This window comes from Cetorhinus maximus, chromosome 31 (assembly GCF_964194155.1).
Source record: "Cetorhinus maximus chromosome 31, sCetMax3.hap1.1, whole genome shotgun sequence".
NCBI classification, from domain to species: domain Eukaryota; kingdom Metazoa; phylum Chordata; class Chondrichthyes; order Lamniformes; family Cetorhinidae; genus Cetorhinus; species Cetorhinus maximus.
The window spans coordinates 18,741,532-18,763,212 of record NC_135909.1 but is presented as its reverse complement, the minus strand read 5'-3'; the positions used below and the strand labels follow the sequence as shown (position 1 = coordinate 18,763,212).

Sequence of the window (21,681 nt, the reverse complement as noted above, 5' to 3'; positions counted from 1 at the left end):
CTGCCATGCAAAATCAAGAGAAAAATGTGAATTAAAGCAAAACATCCAATATAAATGATACACAATGGGGATTGAGATTACCCCCTCCAATTGTTATATTCAGTATTGAGGTTGTAAGGGTTTAAAGTGCTCAATTGAAAGATGAGATACCATTCCTAGAGCTTACATTGAGATTAATAAGAACACTTCAAGATGCAGAGGACAGAAAGGTCAGTGTGAGCACAAGCTGGAAACTTAAAATGACATGTGTTCGGAAACTCGGTGTCATGCTTGCAGAGTGAACAGATCTTCCACAAAGCAATCACTCAATCTTTCCAATGTAGAGCAGATCACATTGTGAGCAGTGAATACGGGGTACTAAATTGAAGAAAGTACACTTATATTACTGTTTCACCTGGAATAATTGTTTTGGTGAGGAGAGCTAATATCCCATACCAACGCTGCAAATTTATTTTCCTTTTTTCCTCAACTGATTTTCTCTCCTCTCTGCGATTGACAGGGCCCCCAACCATTTTTGTTACTTTTCGCGACCTCTGGTCCCACCAATTCCCTCTCTCCCAGGATTCTGATAGTCTTCCCCTTGTCTTCACCTTCCTCCCCACCACCCTCCACATTGAATGGATCATCCTTTGCCATTTCTTTAGAAGGCAGCGTGTTGCTGTGACCTTGAAAGCTCTGCCGCAAAGGATGGTGGAAGCAGATTCAATATAAACTTTCAAAAGTGAAACGAACAACTACAGAAGGGAAAATATTTTAGGGCTATTCAAAAGGTTAAGGGGAGTGGGGCTTATTTGTTACAAAAGAGTTTGCGCAAAATGGTTGAGCACAATCGCTTGCGACTGCGTTGAAGTTTATGGCGAAATGGCGGACATCGATTCCCAGAATGCGCTGGGTAACATAAAACAACCTATCTCTACCGGGGACCGCAATGCGCAGGCGCCGAAACAGGCACGTCGTCCACCGGAAATCCTTTCCGCGCCGTGCATGCGCGGTACAGAAACAAGAAGCTGCGCGTTGTCGAGCGCATCCTCAGTGACATCGAGTCTCAGCGACTCTCAGAGCCCGAATCAGAGCCGCCGGGTCCGGCGGACGTGCGGAGAGGGACCCGGGGATGGCACCGTGAAGCCGATGGTGCAGCGCCTCCCCCATCCCAGCCGCCGCTTCCCGGATTCTCCCCTTTGCACCGAGTCTTTGATGCGGTAACAGAGAGGGTTGGGGAGGGTGATGCTGTTCATGTGGTTTACATGGATTTCCAAAAGGCATTTGATAAAGTCTCACACAACAGACTTGTCAACAAAGTTACAGCTCATGGAATAAAAGGGACAGAGCAACATGGATATGGGATTGGCTGAGTGACAGGAAACAGAGGGTAGTGGTGAATGGTTGTTTTTCAGACTGGAGGAAAGTTTATAGTGGAGTTACCCAGGGATCTGTGTTTGCTCTTATATGTTATATGACCTAGACCTGGGTGTACGGGGCACCGTTTCAAAATTTGTGGATGAAATTTGGAGGTATTGTGAACTGTGAGGAGGATAGTGTTAAACTTCTAAAGGACAGAGGCAGGTTGGTGGAATAGGCAGGCAAGTAGCAGTGGTAAAAGTTCGACCTCAGAATGACCCGGGGCCGGCCCTGGGGAGCATGCACACTCACAATGTCGGGGAAGTCAGTGCATTTGATAGAGCGTTTTCTGGGATGCAGGGAATTGTGGGATCTGCAGCCACCATGAGCAGATGTTAGTAAGTGTTTTATTGCAGGCTGAATGTCAGTGACCCGAAATGTGAACTCTTTTTCTTTGTCCACAGATGCTGCCTGATGTGCTGTGTATTTCCAGCATTTTCTCTCTTTATTTCAGATTTCCAGTATCCAAATGATTTTGTCAGTGAATTATTGCAAGTGTCGCTCACAAAACCGAGGCCGGAAACACAAACTGAGAAATGAACAACCCTCGGAATCAGAATGGATGTTGGACGTGGAAGTCGTTCCTCGCTTACTTTGAAGGTATGTTCCCATTGGCTGACTTTGAACTGGAGAGTAGAGAGAGGAGAAGCTGATGAGTTTAACCACGAGCACGTTTGAGAACAGTAGGGCCCAACTATTTCTGATCAAATGTTATTAACTGTTTCCTGTACAGTAACAGAGACTGACGGGGAGTAAATTTCACATTCATATACAATAGTAGAGAGTGACATACAGAGTTAATTCCACCCACACACATATACTGTAAGACAGATTGACAGAGAGTTAATTCATTGAATCATAGAATGATTACAGCACAGAAGGAGGCCTTTCTGCCCATTATGTCTATGCTGGCCTTCTGAAGGAGCAGTTCACCTCTTGCCACTTTACCGCCTTTTCCACATAGCCCTGCACATTTTTCCTTTTTTAATAATAATCCAATTCCCTCTTGAATGCTTCGATTGACCCTGCCTCCCCAAATTCCCAGGCACTTTTCCTAGCCACTCGCTGCATGAACAAGGTTTATCCTCATGATGTCATTGGTTATTTTGCCAATTACCTTAAATCTGCGCCCTCTCTTTCTCCACCTTTCCATCAATGGGGAAAATAAGTTTTCCTGTCTACCCTGTCCACACTCACAGCAACAGAGACTGACTGACAGAAATTTAATTCCACCTACATGCAGTAATTCAGATTATTAGACTCTTTATTCACACTCGCATACAGAAACAGACATTGACAGGAAGATAATTCCACAATCACACACAGCAACCAAAACTAACAGAAATTTAATTTCACACTCACAGTCACTGATTCTGACAGAGAGTGAATACCACACTTGCCATAACTGAGACTCACAGGTACAGAATTACTTCCACATTCATGTACAGTAACAGAGGTTGATATGTAAGATGTGAATTCCACACCCACAGAAAGCACCAGAGACTAAACGATTGAGATTTAATTCCTCACTCCATAACAGAGACGGAGAGTTAATGTCGCACTCATATACAGTAACACAGATTGACAGATGGTGAGTGTGAAATTAACTTTCTTGAAGTAACAGAGCCTGAAAGAGTTATTTCCATGGTCTGATACAGTAACAGAAACTGACAGAGTTAATTCTATATTCACCTACAGTAACAGGTTATCATACAAATAGTTAATTTCACACTCACCTACAGTAACCGTCACGATTGGATAGAAAGCTAAATCCGCACTTACACACGTGACAGAGATTGATAGATTGAAAGTTAATTCACAGTCACAATAACAGACTGACCAATGGAGGGTTAATTTCACACACTCAGAAACAGAGGCTGAGAATTTATTTGTTTATCCCTCACTCACATACAGTAACATAGACTAATATGAGAGTGTGGAACTAACACTCTTAGTTTCTGTCAGTCTCTGTTATTGTAGGTTAATTCCTCACTGAAACATTAATGAAAATTGACAGGTCCTTAATTCCACTCTCAGATATCCTAACAAAGACTGGGAAAGAGAATTCCACACTCACAGTAACCGAGACTGACCAATAGAGAGTTAATTCCACACACTCATACAGTAACAGAGACTGACGTAAGGAGTTAATTCCACACTCAGATACAGTAACTGAGACTGACCAATAGTGAGTTAATTCCACACATTCATACAGTAACAGAGACTGACGTAAGGAGTTAATTCCACACTCAGATACAGTAACAGAGACTGTCCGCTAGAGTTAATTCCACACTGACAGTAACAGAGGCTCACAAATTGTTTGTTTATTCCACACACATACATAACAGAGACTGACCGATAGAGAGTTAATTCCACTCACATACAGTAACAGAAATTGACATAAGGAGTTAATTCCACATTCTCATACAGCAAGAGGCTGACAGAGTGAGTTCCACAATTATTTACAGTAAAGGCTGTCCGAGAGTTAGTTCCACTCTCATAACCGGAACAGATTCTGACAGAGATTTAAATTACACACTCACATATAATAACTGATGAATCAGTGCTCCTACATGTTGAACATCACTTGGAGGAAGGGCTGAATGGCAAGGGTGCAGAATGTACTCTGGGTGGGGTACTTCAATGTCCATCACCAAGAATGGCTCGGTAGCACTACTACTGACCGTGCTGGCCGAGTCCTAAATGACATAGCTGCTAGACTGGGTCTGTGGCAGGTGGTGAGGGAACCAAGAAGAGGGAAAAACATACTTGACCTCATCCTCACCAACCTGCCTGCTGCAGATGCATCTGTCCATGACAATATTGGTAGGAGTGACCACCGCACAGTCATTGTGGGGATGAAGTCCCGCCTTCACATTGAGGATACACTCCATCGTGTTGTGTGGCACTACCACCGTGCTAAACGGGATAGATTTCAAACAGATCTAGCAACTCAAGACTGAGCATCCATGAGGATGCTTCAGCAGCAGTAAAATTGTGCTCGAACACAATCTGTAACCTCATGGCCTGGCATATCCCCCACTCTACCATTACCATCAAGCCAGGGGATCAACCCTGGTGCAACAAAGAATGCAGGAGGGCATGCCAGGAGCAGCACCAGAAATATATAAAAATGAGGTGTCAACCTGGTGAAGCTATAAAACAGGACTACTTGGATGCCAAACAGCATAATCGGCAAGTGGTAGAGAGCACTATGCAATTCCACAACCAACGGATCAGATTTAAGCTCTGCAGTCCTGCCACATCCAATCGTGAATGATGGTGGACAATCAAACAACTCAGTGGAGAAGGTGGCTCCACAAATATCCCCATCCTCAATGATGGAGGAGTCCAGCACAGCAGTGCAAAAGATAAGGCTGATGCATTCGCAACAATCTTCAGCCAGAAGTGCCAAGTGGATAATCCATCTGGGCCTCCTCTACAGATGCCAGTCTTCAGCCAATTCGATTCACTCCATTGATATCAAGAAACAGCTGAAGGCACTGGATACTGCAGAGGCTATGGACTCTGACAACATTCCGGCAATGGTACTGAAGACTTGTGCTCCAGAACTTGCCGCACCCCTAGCCAAACTGTTCCAGTACAGCTACAGCAGTGGCATCTACCCAGGTATGTGGAAAATTGCCCAGGTATGCCCTGTACACAAAAAGCAGGACGAATCCAACCCAGCCAATTACCGCCCCATCAGTCTACTCTCCATCATCAGTAAAGTAATGGAAGGGGTCATCAACAGTGCTATCAAGCGGCACTTGTTTAGCAATATCCTGCTCTCTGGTGCCCAGTTTGGGTTCCGCCAGGGCCACTCAGCTCTTGACCTCATTACAGCCTTGGTTCAAACATGGACAAAAGAGCTGAACTCCCGAGGTGAGGTGAGAGTTACTGTCCTTGACATGAAGGCAGCATTTGACCGAGTGTTGTACCAAGGAGCCCGAGCAAAACTGGAATCAATGGGAATCGGGGGGGAAACTCTCCGCTGGCTGGAGTCATACCTAGCACAAAGGAAGATGGTTGTGGTTGTTGGAGGTCAGTCATCTCATCTCAAGGACATGACAGCAGGGGTTCCTCAGGGTAGTGTCCTAGGCTCAACCATCTTCAGCTGCTTCATCTAGACTAGGAATCATAGAACCATAGAAAAGTTGCAGCACAGAAGGAGGCCATTCGGCCCATCTTGTCCATGCCAGCCCGAGGACACCCAGGTGCCCTTTCTAATCCCACCTTCCTGCACCCGGCCCATAGCCCTGCAGCTTACAGCACTTAAGGTGCAGATCCAGGTACTTTTTAAAAGAGTTTAGAGTTTCTGCCTCTACCACCAACCTGGGCAGCGAATTCCAGACACCCACTACCCTCTGTGTAAAAAAGTTCTTCCTCATGTTCCCCCTACTCCTTCTGTCACTTATCTTGAATCTATGTCCCCTGGTTCTAGATTTCTCCACCAAGGGAAACAATTTTATCCTGTCCACTCTATCTATTCCCCTCATAATTTTGTACACCTCAATCAAGTCACCTCTCAGCCTTCTTTGTTCTAAAGAAAATAACCCCACCCTATCCAATTTCTCCTCGTAGCTACACTTTTCTAACCCTGGCAACATTGTTGTAAACCTCCTCTGCACTCTCTCCAGAGCTATTATGCCCTTCTTGTAATGTGGTGACCAGAACTGCACACAATACACCAGTTGTGGCCTCACCAGTGTTTTATATAATTCCAACATCATATCCTTACTTTTATATTCTATACCTCTGCCAATGAAGGAGAGCATTCCATATGCCTTCTTTACAACCTTGTCTACTTGAACTGCTGCCTTCAGGGGCCTGTGTACTTGTACGCCAAGATTTCTCACTTCATCTACCCCTCTTAGTATATTCCCATTTATTGTGTAATCCCTGTAACTGTTTGACCTCCCTAAATGTATGACCTCACACTTCCCTATGTTAAAATCCATCTGCCACTTTACCGCCCACTCCACCAACCCATCTATATCGTTTTGGAGATTATGGCTATCCTCTACACTATCCACTACTCAGCCAATCTTTGTGTCATCTGCAAATTTCCCAATCGTGCCCCCCACATTCACATCCATATCGTTAATATATAATACAAACAGCAAGGGTCCCAACACTGAGCCCTGTGGAACACCACCTGAGACAACTTTCCATTTGCAAGGGCATCCATCGACCATTACCCTTTGTTTCCTGTTACAAAGCCAACCTTTTATCCAGTTTGCCACATTACCCTGAATCCCATGGGCTTTTACTTTCCTGACCAATCTGCCATGTGGGACCTTGTCAAATGCCTTGCTAAAATCCATGTACACAACATCCACTGCACCACCTTCATTAACCCTTCTTGTCACTTCCTCAAAGAATTCAATCAAATTTGTGAGGCAAGACCTTCCTTTAACAAATCCATGCTGACCATCCCTGACTAGTCCATGCCTTTCCATATGACAGTTAATCCTATCTTTCAGGATTGAATCCTATCTCTCAGGATGTGACGAGTAACTCGCCTCCTGACTCCCCAAAGCCTGTCCACCACCTACAAGGTACAAGTCAGGAGTGTGATGGAATACTCCCCACTTGCCTGGATGAGTGCAGCTCCTACAACACTAAAGAAGCTGGACACCGTCCAGGACAAAGCAGTCCACTTGATTGGCACCACATCCACAAATATTCACTCCCTCCACCACTGACGCACAGTAACAGTAGTGTGTACCATCTACAAGATGCACTGCAGGAATTCACCAAGGCTCCTTAGACAACACCTTCCAAACCCATGACCACTACCACCTAGAAGGACAAGGGCAGCAGATAGATGGGAACACCACTACCTGGAAGTTCCCCTCCAAGTCACTCACCATACTGACTTGGAAATATATTGTCGTTCCTTCACTGTTGCTGGGTCAAAATCCTGAAACTCCCTTCCGAACAGCACTGTGGGTGTACTTACACCACATGGACTGCAGCATTTCAGGGAGGCAGCTCACCACCACCTTCTCAAGGGCAATTAGGGATGGGCAATAAATGCTGGCCCAGCCAGCGAAGCCCACATCCTGTGAATGAATAAAAAAGAAACTGATGAAGAGAGGATCAATTCCATACTCACACGCAGTATCAGACTGAGTTAATTCCTGAAATACAGCAACAGAGACTGACAGACAGAGGGTCAATCCCACACTGACAAATTAAAAATATAAGAAAGAGAAGCAGGAGGAGGCCATTCAGCCCATCGGGCCAGCTTTGCCATTCAATAAGACCATGGCTGATCTGTTTGTGGCCTCAAACCCACTCTCCCACCTGCCCTATAACCCTTGACTCTCCTGTAGATGAAAAATCTGTCGAACTCAGCATGAATATATGCAATGACTCAGCCTCCACTGCTCTCTGAGGTGGAGAATTACAAAGATGAAGGACCCTCTGAGAGAAGAAATTCCTTCTCATCTCCATCATAAATGTTTATTTTTAAACTGTGTTCACTTGTTCTAGTTTCCCCACAAATGGAAACATTCCTCTCAACATCTACCCTGTCAAACCCCCGTCAGAATCTTATATGTTTCAACAGGATCTCTCATTCTGTGAACCTCCAATGGGGATCGGGCTTTCCTGCTGAAACATTCCCCATAAGACAGCTCCTTCATCCCAGGAATCAGTCTGGTCAAACTTCCCTGAACTATCCCCAATGCAATTATATCCCTCTTTAAATAAGGAGACTCCAACATAACACAGGACTCTCGGTGTAGTCTCACCAATGCTGTGTCGCTGTAGCAAGACTTTCCTACTTTTATACTCACCCCCCTTCCCCCCGGAATAAAGGCCAACATTCCATTTCCCTTCCTAATTACTCGCTGCAGCTGCACATTAACTTCTTGTGATTCATGTACAAGGAGATCTTGATCCCTCTGTACTGCAACATTCTGCAGTCTCTCTCCACAGTATTGAAGGAGGCCATTCGGCCTATCGAGTCAGCACTGGCTCTCTGAAAGAGCATTCTGCCTCGTCCCAATCTCCTCCCTTTTCCCCGTAACCTTGCACGTTCTTTTCTTTCAGGTAGCAATTCAATTCCCTTTTGAATATCTCGAGCAAACCTGCCTCCACCACCCTTTCAGGAAGTTTGTTCCAGACTCCAACCACCCTCTGGGTGAAAAAACTTTTCCTCACATCACATCTACTCTTTTGGCCAATTATTTTGAATCTGTGCCCTCTAGTTCTTGATGTTCTCATGAGTGGGAATAGGTTCTTATTTTTTACCCTCTCCATACCCCGCAGGATCTTGAACACCTCTATCAAGTCTCCTCTCAGCCCCTTTTTTCCAGGGAAAAGACCCCAATCTCTCCAAACTGTCCTCATAGCTATAGTGTTTTATCCCTGGAATCATTCTTGTGAATCTCCGCTGTACTCTCTCCAATGCCTTCACATCCTTCTTCAAGCGTGGTGCCCAGAACTGGACACAGTACTCCAGATGAAGCCAAAAGAGTGTCTTATACAAGTTCAGCATGACCTCCTTACTCTTACACTCAATGCCCCTATTAATAAAGCTTAAGATACTATATGCTTTATTACCTGCTCTCTCAACACGCCCCACCATCTTCAATGACCTATGTACATATACACTGAGGTCCCTCTGTTCCTGCACCTCCTTTAGAGGCTGTCCCTTTATTTTGTACTGTCACACCATATATTTCCTATCAAAATGAATCACCTCACACTTCTCTGCATTGAACTTCATCTGCCACTTGCCTGCCCAATCCACCAACATGTCTATGTCCTTTTGAAGCTCAAGACTATCCCGATCGCTATGGACACCATTTCCAATCTTTGTATCACCTGCAAATTTTGAGATCATACACTGCACACCACAGTCTAGGTCATTAATATATATATCATTTGAATAATGTTTTGTTTTTCTGTTCTTCCCATCAAATTTTCCTACATTGTATTCCATCTGCCAAATGTTTGCCCACTGATTTAACCTTTCTATATCCTCTTGCAGACTTTGTGTCCTCCTCACAACCTGCTTTCCCACCTATCTATGTATTGTCTGAAAATTCGGTTATGCTCCCTCCATTCATCTGAGTCATTAATATAGATTGTAAATAGCTGAGAACCCAGCACTGATCCCTGTGACTCTCTACTAGCTTCAGTTTGCTAACTTGAAAGTGACCCACTTCCATAGAGTAACAGAGACTGACGGACGGAGAGTTAATGACACTCATAATATTATAGATTGACAGAGAGTGAATTCCACACTCATACAGCAACAGATTTACAGAGTGTTAATGCCACACTAAAATACTAAAGCATAGAGAATGAATTCACTCTCAGACAAAGTAACAGAGACGGGCGTATATAGAGTTAATTCCACACTCTCGTCCAATAACAGTGACCTGGTTCACACTTGAAGAATTCATCTGACATGCATCATACTTCATTGTTTCATTATATTTTCTATTTTCCTCATCATTCATGGAGCCCTGGCTTTGGTTCCCCTCCCTTTCTGTATTCTGTATTCCTTTTAGATTCCTTCTTCATCTACTCCAATCTTATATGGTCCTACTTTCTTCTCTAGCCATTCCTCTTTTCCACTTACGTATACTGGCGCCCAGTCTCCTGCCAGTTTAGTTCAAACCCTCCCCAACCACATGAGAGACCCTCCCCATGAGGACATTGGTCCCAGTCTTGTTAAGGTGCAACCTGTTCCGTTTGAATAGGTGCCTTCTGTCCCTGAACTGGTCCCAGTGTCCCAAGAATCTGAATCCTTCCCCCCTGCATCGTCCTCAAGCCACATTTGATGCTCCCTATCTTCACATTTCTGTTCTCACCAGCACGTGGCACTGGCAGTAATTCAGAGATTACTCCCTTCGAGGTCCCACTTTTTAACTACCTCCCTCGCTGCTGCAATTCTGACTGAGGGACCTCAATACCTGTCCTCCCCGTGTCGTTAATACTGACGTGTACGACAACCTCACTCCCTTCCCCCTGCAGAAAATTCTGCACCTTCTCCGTGATGTCCTTTACCCTGGCACCAAGGAGACAACACACCATGTGGGACTCACGGTGAAGGTTACAGAAATGCCTGTCTATCCCCCGACAATGGAATCTCCTATAACATCTGCATTTCTACTCTTTGCTGTTCCCACCTGTGCAGTTTCTTGCATTGCATTGATGCCATGGTCTGGACTGCACTCCTTCAGGGTGTCACCATTCCCAGCAGTCTCCAATGCCGAGTACCAGTTTGACAGTGGCACACACCCCGAACACTCCTGCATTTCCTGCCTCTTCCTACTCTTCCAGATTGCCACTCATCTACTATCTTGAGCTCTCTCTTTCCTTTTTGTGTGTTCCCTTCCTGTAACATACGATCCAGGAAGCTGTCATCCTCCCTGATTCTCCACAGTCACTCCAGCTGCCCCTCAAGCTCGGAAATCCTGAGCTCGAGCTCAAGCAGCTGGAGACACTTCCTGCTCATGTGGCCCCCAAGACACATGAAGTGTCCTGAGGTTCCCACATGGGGCAGGAACTGCAAACAACAGGTCTCAGCTGCCCATCCATGATCGAAAACAAACCTCTATTCCCTCTTTTAGAATCCAGTTTGTACCTTGATTAACTATTAATTTTATTTAATGCCTCTTGACCTGCTCTGCACTAATACTCTTATTGCATTTATACTTACTGTTGTACTTACCCTGATTGAAATGTTTAATTTTCCAGCTCCTAGTTTAAATCAAAGCCCTAATTTAGAGAAATCTGCACAAACCAACCAGCTCCCTTCTTTCCCCTGATATCATGCTTTGACTATATATTATAAACATGGCCGGTTTGCTCCAACCCCTCCCTCACAGCTCTTTATCCCCCCCGCACCGTCGTCGCTGTCACTCTTCTCTCCTTCTCTCTCTCGCTGCTGTTCTGCCGCTGCTTTTTAACCATCGTCCAGTCTCACTCAGGCTTGTCCACAGTCCCAAGTTTCTGACTGTTTAGGAAATTCTCTGATCTTTCTTTGCTCCAAGATGGTTGACCTCACACTTCCCCATGTTGACCACCATCAGCCACAGTTTTGTTCACTCATTGAATCTGTCAATGACCCTTTGAAACTTGCTGCTCCTGCCTACACTACTAACCATGTCACCTAACCTAGTGTCATCAGCAAACTTGGATATAGGCTGGAAGTTATTAAAATTTAAAATAAAACTTCCGGGAATGGGAATAGAACAGCCGGCTGACCTGACAGAGCATCAGATCTGTCTCAACCGCAACCCCCCACTCTGAAAAACAACCGCTCGCCACCACTTTATCCTTTCTGTCCCTTATTCCATTTTGTATCCAGGCTGCCACTGTCCTTTAATCCCATTTGCTTGAATTTTACTGACAAGTCTATTATGTGGGAGTTTTTCAAATGCCTTTGGAAGAGCGGAAACATATCATTAACCTTACTACCCTACTCTGAAACTTTGCCCAGAAATGTATTAAATATTTTTGGAGAGGATTTAAACTCGATTGGCCGGGGGATGGGAACCTGAGGGCGGATTCAGATCAGACAAATTCAGAGCAGGGAGCGGGAGACAGAAAATTAGCGGGTGACTCTGAAAGACAGATGAAGCAAAGGTTAAAATGTTTAAACACAGGAATTTGGCAAAGTTAAAAGGTATTTATTTCAATGCAAGGAGTAAAGCAAAGAAAGCCGATGAGCTGAGGGCACAGAGGGACACGTGGTAGCATGATGATATTGCTATGACGGAAACTTGGGTTAAAGAGGTGCAAAAATGGCAGCTCAACATCCCTGGATAAAGGGTTTTCAGGCAGGATATAGAGGGGGCTGAAAAAGTGGGGGTGCAGCATTATTTGTGGAAGAATCAATTACAGCTGTGAGGAGGGATGATATATCAAATGGTTCATCAAATGCGGCGAGATAGTTTGAGCTCAGAAATAAAAAGGCAGCAGCCACACTACTCAGAGTGTACGAGAGAACCCCAAACAGTGAGAGGGAGATAGAAGAGTAAATGTGGATGCAAATTTCTGAGTACAAAAACGTTGGGGGAAAAATAGTTTGGTACTTCAATTACCCTAATATCAACTGGGGTACGAACAGTGTAATAGGCACCGAATTCTTGAACTGCATTCAGGGGAACTTTGTGGCGCAACGGATAGCATGTTGGATTTCTAGCTGTTGTTGTATAAGAGATTCAAAGGTTGTAGGTTCGAGTCCCACCAGAGTCAACCCCCTACCACTTTTTTGGCCAGCACGTAAGCCCAATGAGAGGGAGTGAAATTCTAGATTTAGTCTCAGGAAATGAAGCTGGCCAAGTGGAGGAAGGTGCAGTGGGTGCTCATTTTGGAGATAGTGACCATAATACAGTTGGATTTAATATAATTATGGAAAGGATAATGATAGAACAGGAGTGAAAGTTCTAAATTGGGGAAGACAAATTTTATGAAGCTAAGAGTTGACCTGGCCAAAGTGGACTGGTTGCAGCTACTTGAAGGGAATCAGTGTGACAGACCAGTGGGAGGCATTCAAAAGCGGAATTCTACGGGAACGATGTATACATGTCCCCACAAAGAAAAAGGGCAGGACTGCCAAATCTAGAGCCCCCTGGTTATCTAGGAGTATACAAGGTCAGATAAAGCAGAAGACATACCCTTGTGTTTCAAAGCCAAGTACGACTAAGTCAGCCCCAGTAAACGTGTTTAAGAAATCGCCCAATCCACAGCTACATGACTGGGGCAATTATGAGGCCATCCCCTGGCATATCACGTGAGAGCTGGAGCTGCAGGGGAGACGGTGGCGTAGTGGTATTGTCACTGGACTGGTAATCCAGAGACCCAGGGTAATGTTCTCAGGACTGGGGTTCGAATCCCAAGATAGCAAATGGTAGAATTTAAATTCAGTAAATATCTGGAATTAAAGCCATTGAACCAATGAAACTATTGCCGATTTTCATAAAAACGAATGTCCTTTAGGGAAGGAAATCTGCTGTCCTCACCTGGTCTGGCCTACATGTGATTTCAGACCCACAGAAATGTGGTTTACTCTTTTTAAAAAACAGTGCCCTCTGAATAAGAGGATGGAGAATAAATGCTGCCCTAGCCAGCGATGCCCACATTCCAGGAATGAATAAAAAAAACCCGCAAGGCATCACCACCAGATTTGTGACTGGATTCAAACCCCAACATCCTGTCACAATGACTTTTCAAGTAAAGCTGTCGGCTGCTTGAAAACACATCAGTTAAACTTTCTGCTTAACCACGAGGAGAACTCTGGAGACATGTATTCAGAAAATAATTCAAAAACCTCGGAGATTGAAATCCTGTGAGGAAAAGTCAAGTCATTATTGAAAACTCCGCTCAGAGAGCTTCATTGGACAGCAGAGAAATCAGGTGAAGAATCCAGGTAAATCGACAACAGCGAACAAGTCAACATCTAAACTGGATCAACTCCTGTGAAGGTCATTGAGTAAAAGCTGAGAGCCCTGTGCATCATCAGTTCATCAAGTAGAGATACAGCATTCTGTTTGGAATTTATTGATTAGGATTTACTGAACTGAATGGAGTAGACCGTCATTGCAGAACAAGAAATCATTTCTAGATTTGATTTTTAAACTTCCAGTTTGCTCAGACATTGACATCAAATAAATTAAAATAACAGGGCAAATTAATTGTTAATTTAAAAACAAACCTGAATTGTGAATAAAGAAATTGGAACAATTAAATTACAAACAAGAACTCGAGTGGCCTGCGAGCTCAAATAGAGAAAGTGAATTGCAGAGTGAAGAGTTAAAAATGTGGATTTGTTGAGTGTGGGGATTAGGTGCAGACGGGGAAGGAGCTGCTGTGTAATTTAAACTGAGTGACAACAGCAGAAGTACAAAAGGGAAGGAGTGGAACACTCTAAATGACAAGAAGTTTAGTTAAACAAACAACTCATTTCAGTGAAATGTTGGGACAGCTGAGAGCTGTTGCCTACATATCCTGTGCTCAGTGGGAGCTCCAAATCAGGCTGATGATAAATGCCAGATCCATAATACACTGGAAAACCAAGCAGAATACAGAAAGTACAGAGGAGAGCTGGAAAAGGAAATTAGATCAGCAGAGGGAGTCTATGAGAAAAGATTAGCAGTTAACGCAAGCAAAAACACTCCAGACCTTTACCAACAAATGGAGAGTCACTGAAAGGGTGGCTGATTTGGAGATCCTATGGAGGCAGAGGGCATAGCTGAGGTACTAAATGAGAACATTGCATCTGCTATCACAAAACAAGCGAATGCTGCTAATGTCACAGTGATGAAGGAGCTGGTGGAGAATTTGGATAGGATGAAAACAGATAAAGTGGAAGCAATTACAAGGTTGGCAACACTTACAGTATAAAATTCACCCGATTCAGATGGGATACATCCTGGATTACTGAGGGAAGGAAGGGTGGAAATAGGGACTTGATCCACAATCTTTCATTCTCCTTGGACATGGGAGTGAAGCCAGTGAACTGCAGGTTGCTAATGTTATATCTGTGTTTATAATGTATAGGGATAAACCCAGTAACTACAGACCAGTTAATCTAATGGTCGTGGTGGGGAAATGTTGAGAGGCAATAATCTGGGACAAGATTTATTGTCACTTGGTAGAACATGGGTTGATAAATTACAACCAGCACAGATTGGTTAACAGAATATCAGGACTGAAATAGAACCACAGGAAAGGTACAGCATAGAAAGAGGCTATTCAGCCCAATGTGTCTGTGCTGACCGAAAAAGCAAAAACAATTAAAAACCTGCTCATTAAAATCCCACCTTCCAGCACCCGGTCCATATCCTTGCAGGTTACAGTGCTTCAGGTGCAGATCCAGGTGCCTTTAAAATGAGTTGAGGGGTTCTGCCTCCACCACCAAATGAGGCATCGAATTCCAACCACCCACCACCCCGTGGGTGAAGATGTTTTGCCTCATGTCCACTTCTACCAATCACAAACCTGTGCCCTCTGGTAATTGACCACTGTGCTCAGGGAAAAAGGACATCCCTGCCTACTCTATCTCGGCCCCTCATAGTCTTGTACACTTCAGTCAGGTCACCATCAGCCTCCTTAGTTCTAAGAAAAACAACCCCAGGCTATCCTATCTTACCCCATAGATGCAATTTTCAAGTCCTGGCAATATTCTTGTAAATCTCCTCTGTACTCTTCCCAGCGCAATAATGTCCTCCCTGTAATGTGGTGACGAGACCTGTGCACAAAATTCCAGCTGTGGCTGAACAAGTGTTTTATTAGGTCCATCATTACATCCCTGCTTTTGTGTTCTAAACCTTGTCCAATAAAGGAAAGCATTCCATATGCTTTCTTTACCACCTCATCCACCTGTCCTGCCACCTTCAGGAACCTGTGGATATGCACAAGGTATCTAACTTCCTCTACCCCTCCCAATAACCTATTTATTGTGTAGTTCCCTAGCTTTGTTTGCCTTCCCCAAATGCATTACTTCGCACTTCTCTGGATTGAATTCCATCTGCCATTTTTCCATCCACTCACCCAAACCATTGATATAATTCTGGAGACAAAAGCTATCCTTTTCACTATCAACTACAGGGCCAATTTTTGTGTCAAACTCCGCAAAGCCATCTACAAGGCACAAGTCAGGAGTGTGAAGGAATATTCTGCACTTGCCTGGATGAATGCAGCTCCAACAACTCTCAAGAAACTTGGCACCATCCAGTATAAAGCAGCCCACTTGATTGGCACTCATTCCATAAACATTCATTCCCTCCACCACTGATGAACAGTGGCAGCAGTACGTACCATCTACAAGGTGCACTGCAGAAATTCACCAAGGCTCCTTAGGCAGCACCTTTCAACCCACAACCACTAACATCAAGAAGGACAAGGGCAGTAGGTGCATGGGACGCCATCAATTGGAAGTTCCCCTCCAGGCCTCTCACCATCCTGACTTGGAAATATATCGCTGTTCCTTCAATGTCACTAGGTCAAAATCCTGGAACTCACTCCCTAACAGCACTTTGGGTGTACCTACACCAGAGGGACTGCAGTGGTTCAAGAAGGCAGATCATCACCACCTTCTCAAGGGCAATTAAGGATAGACAATAAATGCTGGCTTAGCTAGCGACACCCACATCCCAAGAATGAATAAAGAAAGGATAATATCCCAAGGTTGCATACCGCCATTGTCACATTGCAACACCGCCTTGTGCTATTCCCCAAATGTTCTGGAATGGCAGCCCAAATCCCCAGACCATTATCCTCCCTTCAGCCAACATTCTGTCCCTTGATTAAGTCCATCCTGAGAAGAGGTACTCGGCATTCCGAGTTCCTCTGCAGACATCCGGTTGCTGCTAATGGACCAAAAGGCATAAAACCTGAAAGAAACCCTCTGGCACAGCCCTCTAAGCATATCTCCATTAGACCATGCAGACAATACCTGCTTCATAGATAACAATGGCGGGAAGTATAAGCAATTTCAGTGTCAGCATTCTGTGGAAATAGAGGATTCAAGATAAAACAGAATTAAAAATACTGAACAGTTCCTCAGGGAGCAGGACTCAAGTCAAAGTGGGAAAATCCCATGGATTTTTAGACGAAAGCTTTAACCACTGGACAATGGCAGCTGAAATCACCTCCCTTTTATGCAGAGCAAAAATGTTCCTACACTGTTTCACTTTTGTTCAAGTTGTTTATAGTCAAATGAAGAAAAAATAAGCTGTCGGAGGGAATTTCCTTCATTTATGGAAACACCAACAACCGCCAGTTGTCAATCACTCAGCCCCATCAGACCCACCCACACTGACGGCAGCTTCCTGCATCCAGCATTGGCCCTGTCGCACTCACCAGCTGCTCACCCAGACCCCACTCTCACAAACACTGAACATGGCTACCCAACCCAGACTCGTCCCCTCCACACTGACAGATACAACACGGTCACACTCTGCTTCAGTGAGATGAATGTCACGAGCGGTTTCTTTTGAAGAAATTGTGGCTGATTGAGGCACTTTGAAATTCCTGATTATTTGTAGTGAATCCGTCACAAACCCCTTGGGATTTTCGTGGAGTGATACCTAACATCCCTCTTTGTGAAAGGCTTTTTAAGTTAAATGATAACCTCTTTCGGTGAAGCAGGTTGTGAGGAGAATTCCTTGAAACGTTTACGTGCTGTCACTTTAACAACATGTCAACATTTGACACTTTTATTCACGAGTGAAGTTAAACCAAATGTCCGCCCCAAGGTTAGCCCAGAATATTCAGCATTTTAAACGGAGTGGGAAACAGTTTAAACAAACATCTTCAGTGAGTTCTCGGGAAACAGGATTTAACAACTGATTGTTGCAGCGTTCATGCAGTCACCTGTTTTTATCTCTTCCTCTTATGAAGTTTGAATCCTCTCGCTGACCCAGTGATTTTTTTTCTTGTTCTGTTGTCTTGTTCTTCCAAAATCTCGATGTCAGTGTTCTGACCTTCAACTATTAAATAGAAAAGCGCCCAACTCTTCCAGTAGAAACGCACGAGGGAGTTTCTCAGTGTGAGTGGCCAATTTCCACAAATCTCTTCTTTAGTCAAAGAAACGAAACTCTCCTTGCGTTGAAAGAGTAGAAGATAATCTATTGCACAAGGATGGACAATTTGAACCAGCAATTCGGAAGTGCTCACCTGAACCAAGCCATTTTTTGCACAGGTCAGCTCAAAAACTTCGAAATTGGAATAAGGCCCTGCTGGGATTTGAACCCAGGATCTCCTGTTTACTAGACAGGCGCTTTAACCAACTTAGCCACAGAGCCAAGATTAATTTATAGATACTTTAATCACAGGTCCAAACTTCAGGAGTTCCCGGAAAACAGGATTTAGTCATTGTTTTTTTTCCAGCGTTCATACAGTCACCTGCTTTAATCTCTCTTCCTCTTATTCCCCGGGATGATGTTTGAATTCTGTCACTGACCCAGTGATTTTTTCACTTGGTCTTCCAAAATCTCGATGTCAGTGTTCAATTGTGAAATAGAATTGCGCCCATCTCTTCCGGTATCAAGAGTCTCTCGGTGTGAGTGGCCTCTTCCCCCAAATGTCTTCCTCAGTCGCAGAAACAAAACTCTGTTTTTGTGTTAAAATCTTTGCAGCTGTTCAACGATACAGGGAAATACTATTTTAAACTATAATTCTAGAACAAAGACAGATTTCACCCTGTTATGACGAAAGTGCGTAATCGCTCAGATCAGTTTCAACGAAATAAGGCGCTGCTGGGATTTTTTTTTTTACGGCCAAATGCCCTTCCGTTGCTTGTTCTCCTCATTTATCTGGGCTGGAGACTGACACCATTATACTCTGTAGCTAGGTTATTTCATGATTAACAAGTCCTGGAGTGGGATTTGAACCTAGGACCTCCAGCTTAAAGGTAGGAGAGCTATCTACTGAGCCACTCTCAGCCAGTGCTTAAAAAGGTGGTGTCTACTCACTGGAATTTCAGCCTTGATTCTTGTGCTGAAGTCCAAGCGCGGGACTTGAACCCACAGCCTTAGAATTCAGAGGCAAGAGTGCTACCAAATGAGTCACAGCTGATACTGGCACAGACATCTATCGAAATTGCTTTTGAAATTAACCTGTTCGCCAAGATCCCCGCAAAATGATTACAGATATAAAAACCCGCTTTTATATCAGTAATCATTTTGCCACTTGAGCATTAAAGCTTTTTGAGCCTGACGTGATTTGAACACACAACCTTCTGATCTGGAGTCAGACGCGCTACCGTTGCGCCACAAGCCCATCCGTTGAAGACGGTATCGTACTGCTCCTAGATTCGCTTCTTTACACCTTGATTACACTCCGGGGATTGGAATTTTGCTTAATCCCCATTTTCCCTCCGTTCTGTCAGGTCAGTGATTAATTTAAACTGTTTTCTAGGCTGTCTGCTGTTTAAGTATTTCCCAGACATTACTTATACTTTTTGCTTCTAACTTCAGCTTGATACAAAGTGCCCCGGAATATATGAAGGACAAATGCAGAACTCCGCCAACTCCGAGTGACCTCGAAACAGCAACCTTGAATTTAATCGCTGAATCCACAAACTAATACCGACGCTCACACTGCTGCTGCACTGAGCTTGTGTCAGAAACCCTGAACTCGGGTGTCACTGAGTGACGGATTCGTTTGCGGCCATCGCCGCGCACGCGCATGGATGCGCTTCCGCCATCTTTATTGGGGGCAATGTACAGAGGGGCGCATGCGCACTAATCGCTGGCCCTGGAATTACAAAATTCACGCTTTTCACAACCACTCCATCCGCAGCTCAGCACAAACCTCACAGACAGGGCTAGAAAGAGCAAATGGGACCCACTCTGTTTCCCCCATTCTCACCCCACCCCCCAATTAAAATGACATGGTGGCGCCTTTTTAAAAAATATATCAAAGGATGAAATGTCGAAAGTAATTTCTGGGGGGAGAGAAAAAGTGGGAGAGTCAGGGAAATGACCGCGGCCCCAGTGCCGGCCGCGAGGCTCAGGTAGCGCGGAATTGTTTGAAATTTCCGTCCAGCCATTTCATTAGTTCAGAAAAATGTGAAAGATATTTTCCGTGTGAAATATTTCCAGACCATGTCCCACATGACTCTCGTCAGCATGAAAATTCATCGCGGAAATAGCGAAAGATACACTCATTTGATCAGGTCATGATTTACATCACTCACACCTTAAACATGAGGTCCCTGATGAAATCACGATGACTTGGAATTTCTCCGAAAATGTCAGCTGACCTCAGGGACTGGCAGAATTGCATTACCCACGTGATTGGCGAGGCGCAATCACAGGCCCAGCTGGCGAGTGGCGCAAACTGATATCACTCCTTCTGATCTTCACCAGAACAGAGTTAGATGTAACATTGTTTAGCAAACACATCGAGAGATGTAACAAACTTATTTATTCCAAAATTCATTCAATTCCACTTTAATACTGGGTGGCTTTAATTCTTATTCCACATATCCTTCTGGGAATTGCAACGCTCTTTATTAAAATATGCTTTTTATGTCATTTCATGTGTTAATTCCTAAGAGCCCTTTAATGTTTGGAAGAACAATCAGAACCTTCAGCTGCCGAGTAAGAACGTGGTTTTCAGGGAGTTCCACCAGATTTCCGTTTAAAAGGATCACGACAGGACTCAAGCCTGCAATCTTCTGAGACCTTAATCAACACCAAAGTCAGATATAGTCATACTCATGGAATGATACCTGACAGATCATGTCATGGAGGTGGCGGCACAGTGTCAACGTCCATTCACCAAAAGTGGCTCGGAACGACCAGCACAGGGCAAGCTGGCCGAGTCCTAAAGGGCTTTCATGTTGACATTCACAATACAAGTATAGTATATTTACAGGCCCCGCGTTGCCCGTTATAATAACTCTAATAAATGGGTTGTAGGTTGATTCCCCTGGCTGGTGGGTCCAGAACCAGAAGGAAAAGTGTCAGAATAAAGGCCGGGCTATTTAAGACTGAGGTGAGGCGGAATTTCTTCACTCAGAGGGAGTGAATCTTTGAAATTCTCTACCCAGGAGGTCTGAAAGCCCGGATCTGTCACCTGGAGTTAATGCCTGTGCTCTGACAGATAAATTATACAATTTCGAGTTTCCTAGTATTTTCTGGCCACATTTTCTGCTGAAAGGTGACACTTTATTTGCTGGGCAGTTTAAGAACCCTCTATGAAACTCACTCACTAAACATTCAAATGTGACAGTGTTTATTGCATGGGGCTTCCATTTACTCAGACACAGATCTGTTATAACAGTAGCTTGGGTTGGGATGTGATTCAGACCCACAGCTTTCTGATCTGAAGTTCGATGTATTCCTGTGTGACATAAGAATGTGCTAACTTTTTCTGCGTGGTGTTGTTCAATGGCATCAAGGGCGGAGATGTGACACTGATCCCTCGGCCACAGATTTGTTTTTTGCAGTTTCTAGTAAGGGAGAACCAGTTGCAGACATGGGGGACAAAATATGTGAATATCTTTATCTTGTTTTCAGAGAAGGCACTAAAACACTCACCACCATCAGCAGCGCAGGACTTTACCAAATTCTGGATAAAATTGACTGTCTATCAAAGCTCCTCCGTCCTTTCATTACAACATGCACTGTACTATACAGTTTGACAGCACCACTTCCAACAGCTTCAGGGTGAAGAATGGAGTGAAATGAAGAATGGGTTGTTTCCTTGCCCCACTTTGTTTAGTATTTAATTTTCTCATGATCCTGCCCTTTGCCTTCCCTGCAGATTTCCTGCATAAGAGGTCAGATAGCAAACCATTAA

General features: G+C 44.3%; 2 non-coding genes across 2 annotated transcripts; both read right to left on the bottom strand.

Moving 5' to 3' along the window:
* Window positions 1-18,102: 18,102 nt before the first annotated feature.
* On the bottom strand, window positions 18,103-18,176 carry trnat-agu (transfer RNA threonine (anticodon AGU)). Its single transcript has one exon. It is a non-coding gene; the product is annotated as a tRNA-Thr (tRNA).
* A 904-nt stretch (window positions 18,177-19,080) lies between these two features.
* Window positions 19,081-19,152, bottom strand: trnaw-cca (transfer RNA tryptophan (anticodon CCA)). Its single transcript has one exon. It is a non-coding gene; the product is annotated as a tRNA-Trp (tRNA).
* Window positions 19,153-21,681: the final 2,529 nt, after the last annotated feature.